This window comes from Octodon degus, unplaced genomic scaffold (genome assembly GCF_000260255.1).
Source record: "Octodon degus isolate 3935 unplaced genomic scaffold, OctDeg1.0 scaffold00082, whole genome shotgun sequence".
NCBI lineage: Eukaryota > Metazoa > Chordata > Mammalia > Rodentia > Octodontidae > Octodon > Octodon degus.
The window spans coordinates 3,694,987-3,703,226 of NW_004524658.1; the positions used below are offsets into that span (position 1 = coordinate 3,694,987).

The window sequence follows — 8,240 nt, forward strand, 5'->3', positions numbered from 1 at the left end:
TAGGTAGGAACAGCTTTCTGTGAAATTGTCATAAGACAAATTGGAACAGTGTTTCATTCCGTGTGATTTCTAATTCGCAATGCAAACAATTGCCAATTTGTTCAACTTGTATTTATAATTATTTCCTTGTGAATTACTCATCACTAAATGCTTTAAAAATATTTTCTCTTTCTTCTCAATGTCTATGGAATGATCTTAGCATAGAAAATGTTAGCTTTCAGAGATTTATTAATATCTCCTTTTGAAACAACTTTTATTTGTCAAATAGAATAAAAGCACTTTACAGAAACAAATCTTGAGTCTGAATTTCCTCTCACACAATGACTTATCTGATGTGCTTAATAAGAAGTACATAATGAGTTTTATTTAAAGAACCTATTATATAAGAAGTAGAAAAGTAAATGCGCGCACTTGAACTTAGCTGAGGGCGGCCTTGCCATCAGCACCAGCTGACAGATTTTCAGACTTGACTAAAAGCCCAGGGCAACTTGCTGTTTGCAGCGTTGAATCTGGTTTCACTTTTGCCAACAATGAAGAAAACAAGCTAGTGGCCATAATATGGTAGCGTGTGTCACAACTTACCCGATCTGAAAGTTTAGCTCTACAGAATGAAGAACTGACCCTGTTATTTCTTTTTGAACATTAGAACTACACAAAATTTTTTATAGCTGCTAAAAGAAATATGCCCTCATTCAGAAACCTATCAAATCCAGTGCGGAATACAGAGCTTAGTAATTTGAATATTCAGAATATTGCCTTATATTGTTTTTGGAATTATGTCAATATAAAATAATTTTTTTTAAAAAAGGAAATCAGGGTCCATCTATCCAAAAAGGCCTTTTTATTTTATTTTATTTTGGACTTGGTTGCTATGGAACGTTAATGGTATGTGTGTGTTTTTTATTTTTTTTCTGTGTTAAATGATATAAATTTAAAACAGTTTAAATATTAAAAATACTATATTTACTTTTTAAAAAGCAGAAATTAAACCCTGTTAAGTAGTAACAGTAATCTCTTTAAGCACAGGGAGAAACAACCATTAGAAGAAATTCAAAGAAGATCAACCTGCTTATTGTATCAGCCACAAAGATTGAATGTTAAAAGGAAAAAGAATGTGAGATAAGTTTCCAAAAGAGAGCAAAGCTGTAATACTAAAGCATTAGTGGTGTGCACAGTATGGGCAACGTACTTTCACATTTTGATGTAACTACTGAAGCAGAAGTGACCTGGATCTACTTGCTAACAATGAGTATCTTCAGGTGACATATATAGTAAACAAGAGGAAAGTTCTCAGCTTCAAATATACATTAAACTATTTTCAAGGTAGACTGTTTAAAGTGGGTCACTGTGGCAATAAACGAATAGAGGTAGAATTTCAAAACACATTTGTTTAATTGAATTCCCACTTTGTCCTCACAATCTTATAACTGGACGCATGGGGTCTATATCTAATTTTCTGCTGGGTATCTGATAGGGGGCTTGTCTTGTGTAAGCAGTAGTGAAACCAGCAGGGCAGAGAGAGATGATGACGTGGGTAGGGAGAGGGAAGTGGTTATTTTAAAAGAAATGAAAATGTGGGGAGAAACATGAAAACACTCTCCTGACACAAGAGATATTAAAAGAGAAATTAAAAAATACGGTATTGCTTTCCATTTCCCCTTGCCCTTACCTGATGCTGCCAGCCACCTCAGTGGTTCAGCTTCATAGGCAGCAGTAACTGGCGTGGAAGAGGTATGCCTGTCAGCTGCTTGCAATGCAGCGTCTTGAAAAGGTCACGGCAGTAGCAGTATGACAGGCCATGTAAGTCATTATGGACCTTATAACTCATTTGTAAGTAGAATGGGAAATAGAGCAAATTAATGTAAACTCGGCCTTAACACCTTTGAAAATATGTGTTGCATTTTAAACCAGGTTTTATTCTGTAACTAGAAAGACAGATAGGTGCTTTCTCAAAGATGCATTATATTCTTGATGAGCAGCAGCAACTCATTTGCTGTGATGGGATTTAAAGAAAAGGTATTGGAAGACAAAGGAAGATGGTTTGGGGAGGATTTGTAATGATACATGTATATAACCTAATATATATTATATCACATTCATTATATATTGCATACATTATATAATATATTATATATGGATATGTAATATATATTATAAACATAGTAATATATAATCCTTAAATTTTGGTCTATGCCATTTAAACATTTTATTTATTTATTTTTAAAAATTAATTTTATTGAGAAACAAATAGCAATGAGACATTTTCAAAACTGATTAGTAGGACAGTTTCAATAATTAATACACTGCATATTATTGTCTTTGTAGTGGTTATTCATAGTACAAGATGCAGACATGATATCCTGTCCAAACACAATTAATACAAATCTTTCTGCTCATTGAATTAAGAGAAAGTAGCTGTATATCTATCCTAACTATTTTGTATATAGAGATACAAAATGGTCCTTCATTTATATCCCCTTTTTTTGTTTAGTTTTGTTACAGATGGGTATTCCATTGCTATTTAAATATTATAGGTGGGTGAATTCAGCAAAATAATCCAATATAGTCCACTAGCCCATAACAGCAGTGGGTTATCTGTAGGACTGGCAAGGTCAGAAGTTGTTGACTTGAGCCTTTTACAGCTCAGCATATTGATATGGCTTTATTTTTTTTCCATAATTTTATTGACCATTTAAACATTTTATGATGAATAAAAATCAGAAGACTTTCAAAGTTATATATTTTTAAAGAATAAGGTCAGTCTGATAGCTCAGGGGACTAAAGCACCTGCTTAGGCAGAGCGCAGCTGCCGGGGTTCAAACCCTTGTATGCCATGCCAGTCCCACACCCCGAGGTGTGCTGAGACAGCGATTGAGACTGGGCATGGTGGCACATGCCTGTAATCTCAGCACTTGGTAGGCTGAAAACAGGTGGATCACTAAGAGTCTCATCTACATAGTGAGATCCTGTAGACCCTGACCTGAAACACACACGCACATACACACACACACACACACACACACAGAGTAAAAAAAAATCATCAAATGGCATAATAAATTCAATTTAGTATGCTTTAGCTGTGATGAGTTTATTGTGAAAGCTTGTGTTGCTGTGAAGCAGGCATAAATTTATACCCTTGACCAAAGTTTGTTTTTGAATTAAAAGTAGCATGTATAAAGTGTGTTCCTTAGTATTCAAAGACTGTTTCTGACAATGCCACAGGTGCTTGTCAGAGTGGTGAAAGTGTTAATGCTTCATCACGCTTGCCCCCATCAGTGACATCCCATTGTGCTTCTGTGATACACTTAGGCACCGTTCCTAATGGCAAAGTCTATTAGAATGCACAGCATCTTCCCCAGGGAAGTGCGAGGGGACCTGTCACTCGAGATATTTAAAACTGCACTGGATGAAGCACTGGAGAGCCATGAGCGCCTGAGCTCCAACCCTCAGGACAGAACACATGACCTAATGGGTGCTTTCCACTCCTTAATACCTTTGATTTGCTGGGTGGATGTTTAATAGCTACCTCATTTTTAAGTAGATGAGCAACAGCCTATTTTTTTAAATGGAAATTTAGTTTGGTCTATAAAGTGTCAAGGCGGAGGTGACAAGACAAACCACAAGGGACTGGAGGAAGCCTCTGGAAATTTAATTGTTTGGAGGAGCGTTGAGCAAACACAACAGTGTATTAGTGTTTAGCAAATGTCTAAACTTTTTCAGAATTTTCAGTTCAAGGAAACCCAAAACACATTTGGCTAAACACTTTTTCCTTAATTTTCAAACCCATGTGTATTTCAAGGGAAATTTAATCCATGTGTTTCTGATTCATTTACACTTAGCTCATCAAAATGTGGTTTCGTAAGACTCATTTGATGTCTAAGAAGCCTGGTGAGATTTTCATAGTTTTTTTTTTTTTTTTTTTTTTTTTCTTTCAACCAGGAAGTTGCATTTTGCTAAGTGTCAATGGAACTTCAGCCTCAAAAGGAATCAGTTGGCTTGGCCCTTGATTTCGTGGATGTTAATGGGAACTAATGAGTGGGAGAAGATGGGGATCCTGGTGTAGACCATGTCAGTGTTTCCATTTCTAACATGTAATCAATTTGAATGACTTGAAAAATCTCTCTTTTTTTCTGAGTCTGTAGTAGAAAATCTATCTTAAATTCTTGAAAATCTTGTAGAATTCACAAGGATAAATGGTATTAAAGGAAACAATATTGTCTTGTGATCTGTTCATTGTGCTCTGAAAAAAATCTATAATGAGGGTAGCAATGGAATATTTCATTCAGAGGTAGTTAAGAAGAATAATTCAAAGGGTGTTTAGATTGGCCATTTCTCTATAGTAAAAGAAAATAAAAGCTCTCTGCCTAGTTTTTGCTGCTCCGCACTGCTTGATTTCTTCACACAGAAATAAGACAAAAACCCTCAGTGCATGTGCTGATTCAGGTGCACACAATCCCCTATCTCATTGCTGGTGTTCCGAAAGAGCATCTGGGGTAGAGAGATGCGCATCCGGTCCTTCCATCATGGGAAAGCCAACAGGGTTTGCACCTGCAGGATGGCTTGCATCTTCAGTGAGTGTGGGAAGCGACATAATGAGACAGCTGAGTGGCTGACAGACACATAGCTTTCCTCTTTCTCCTGCTGTACCTTCACTCTGCGTACCTTCCCTCTCCCCACTCCTTCCTCACCAGTCTCCCACCTTTCTACAGTCACCACTAGTTTATGGAGCAAGTGTGGCACACTCATCCAAGGATGGGGTGACACGGATTACACATTGCTTTCATTTGGTGGTTCTTGGGATGAATTCTTCGTTGAGAACAAGATAATGAAAACCATACGGCCATTGAACACAAAAATCTGCCATCACTTTGCCTACTCCCGCCCAGCCATTTCACTTCATAGAGGCTAGTCTCTAAGTTTACTTCGGGGGAAGATCCCAGCCAGGTGGAATCCTGCCCCCTACGGGCTTGCATAATGCAACAAACACTGACATTTAGACCTTGCCTGTCACCAGCACATCAGAGAACTTCTGTGACTGTGACATGGCTTGCTAGGCTGGTATAGCTTTAGTATCTGGACCTTTTAAGTATTTGTCTGAGTTCTGCCCTGGGACTTTCGATGTGGAGCTAAAAGCAGAAAAACCAGAATAGGTAACAACTGAGAATTAAAAGAAAATCTGAAACTCTTATTACCCTGAAATTTTGAACCACTGCCTACAGGAAATGAGTACTTATTTTATGGTGGTAAAACTGAGCTGTACTTTAGTTCTGGGCTGAATTTTGACAGTATAAGGCAGAATTATAAATTTTTTAACTATGGCAGTGATTTTAGACTATAGGTGTGAGGATAAATAATTATTCATTGATTTAAAATCTCACACCAGTGAGGAAAAATGCTCAAAGCAAATAAAAAAATGAAGTGCCAGGAATTTGAACAAAAATTTATTTTCACTCTATAATTTGTCACTTGTTTTATACAGATACCAATGAGGCAACACAGAAATACTAAATTCATCTCAGAAGGCACAAAGGTAAATGCGCACATTGTAGTTCAAATTTTTTTAAATTTTACAATTCTCCAGAAGACTCTTCTGCCCTGACAACTCTCATGAAGAGCCAATTTATTTTTATCTGTTTCATTTCATCTTCTTTTTTTAAAGAAATGTGGTTAAGAATGAGAACAGCAGTCTGTGGACAATCTAGGACTCTCATATATCACCCTAATGCTGGAGAAAAGAGTGTCAAGTTCTTTTGCAGACCACATGTAAGTTTGGCTCTTTAACTATCAGAAATATTTTTCATTATTTATCAAGTAAAACAAATTGCATCATAGAAGACTATTGTGTGATGCCCTTATAAATACAATGTATAAAGCAATTGATTTAAAAAGAAAACATGCACTGTTACTGTATTTTTTGTCATTAAGAGATGTAAAATAATTTAGGATAATAGTGCCAAACTCCTAATTATGTTTGTGAAGAAAAAGGGCAGAGAGTTTAAAAGACTTGAGTAAAAGTTTTCATGCTGGCTTGTGTTATGTTCCTTGAGCTAAGCTCTGAATGTTAGGATGGTGATACTTTAATAATCAGTAACATTTCTAAGATTAATACATTCCTAGAATAGGGTACATCAGAGTACCGAGACTCTGAAAAGTTCTTAGTCTGTGGAAATTCCAATGCACTGGACTCACAGAGGTGGAGTTGGGAGTCCCAACTCAAAAATCTCGTGTTTATCTCTCTTATGCCCACCTTTAGGGAGACATCTTAGGTATTCTCAAAGAACACCAAACGTTCATTAGAAAATTGTCTTAGAACTGCTGGTTTCATCCCTTATGATTGTGGGTAGACCCCAAAATGACTTTTAATGACCCTACATGGTTTACCTGGATGGCTTATACTATGAAAATTTATTCTTCCTGCAGTTTAGAGGTTAGAAGTCTGAGATTGAGGTTCACACAAGTTTTGTTTCTTCTGGAGCCCTTGCTCGGCCTGTTGACAGCTATTTCCCTTCCATGCCTTCCACGGTTTTCTCTGTGCTTGTCTATCTGATCACCTCGTTTTACAGGGTACTAGTCGCACTGGATAAGGTTCCAATCTAGTGACTTTAGTTTCATTTAAATATTTATTTATTTAATTTTTTTGGCAGAACTGGTGATTGAACTCAGGCCCTTGCGCATGCCAGGGAAGCGCTTACTCCACTGAGCCATTTCCCCAGCCCCTTAAATACTTTTTTAAAGCCCTTATCTTTTACTCCAATTAGGCTATTATAACAAAATACCTTAGATTGGTTAATTTATACTAACAAAAATTTATTGTTCACTATTTAAAAGGCTGCAAAGCCCAATATTAAAGCTCTATCAGATTCAGAGTCTGTTGAGAGCTCCCTCCGTCCTTTAAAGACTCTGTCCTTTTGCTCTGTCCTCACATGAAAGAAAAGCAAGTAGCTCTCCTGGATCTCTTCATGAAGGGAATTTATCTCCTTTAAGAGTGCAAAGCCCTCAAAACGCACTCAGTTCCCCAAAGCTCCACTTTCTCACATTGTCACCTAGATGGTTAAGCTTCCACGTACATATTTGGGGGCACACAAATATTCATATCAAAATATGTCATTGCGGTGGATTGGGAGCTGCACAACTTAACCTGTAATATTCACCTTCCTTATTCATACTTTAGTATAATTCCCTTTCCTTAGGTGTAGATGGTAAATTCGACTTGCTTCTAACCTACAGAAAATGGCAACGGTAAGATTTTTTCCTGTGATACATCATGTGAACAAATTTTTCAGAAGATCATCTCTGGAGATTTTTCTCCCCTGTTGACTGTGCAATAGTTAAGAAGCAGCATATCAAGGAGCTGAGGTAAGCTGGCATGGCCAGGGCCTTTCTGCAGTAAGCAACAAGAAGCTCTCTATCTCTCTTAGATTTACAGCTACAAGAAATGACTCCTACCGACAACCTGAGTTAATTTGGAGGCAGAGTCCTCCCCATTCAAGCTGCCAGATGAGAATTCCAGCCCTGCCTAACACCTTGACTGGAGCCCGAAGAACTCAATTGTGCCTCATCTCCTGATCTATAGAAAGCATAAGGTAGTAAAAATGTGTGGTTGTAAGCTACTGATGTCATTATTGCTGTCCATATAAAAGACTAAAAATACTAGCATGGATGTATAACCAACTGTGGGTGAAGCATGAGGCATTTTGATGAATATTATGAACAAGGCCATGATAACCTTGAACAGATCATTAGCAGAAATTCACCATTATTCATATTGTAAGTGAGGGCTGAAAACAAGCTGAGAACCATGTTGTTGGAAATTGGAGGCAAAGGCATCCTTGTTAAAGAGGCAGGTGGCTTAGTGTGTCTGTCTCCTAGTCACTTATATAGAAAATAGAATTTATGAGTGGTGTATGATTGACTTGGCTGACAAACCCAATCAAGAACACATTTTTCCAGTGGATTTCCAAGAAAGTGTTGCAGGTGCCACCTACTTATTCTTCCTGATTATTGGAGGTTTTTGTTTGCTTGTTTTGTTTGTTGTGAAGAATGGCTTGGTGATTTTGAGAATTCTCACTCTCTCCACATATTAACATCAAAATAAAACAAAATAAAAAACCCTAAAAGCATTAAAAAGTAAAGAATTTTTATTAAAAATATTATCTGGAAAAATAGCCAAAAACTCTATTATCTTTTACTAAAGCATGAAAAATAATCGGAAGTTTAACTATTCATTCATAAAAGGGAGT

At 37.0% G+C, this 8,240-nt stretch overlaps 1 long non-coding RNA gene across 1 annotated transcript; it reads left to right on the forward strand.

Annotated features, from left to right (window-relative positions):
- Positions 1-5,480: 5,480 nt before the first annotated feature.
- LOC111818174 lies at positions 5,481-7,577 on the forward strand. Its single transcript, XR_002822230.1, has 3 exons — positions 5,481-5,530; positions 6,254-6,427; positions 7,191-7,577. It is a non-coding gene; the product is annotated as an uncharacterized LOC111818174 (long non-coding RNA).
- The last annotated feature ends 663 nt before the right edge of the window (positions 7,578-8,240 follow it).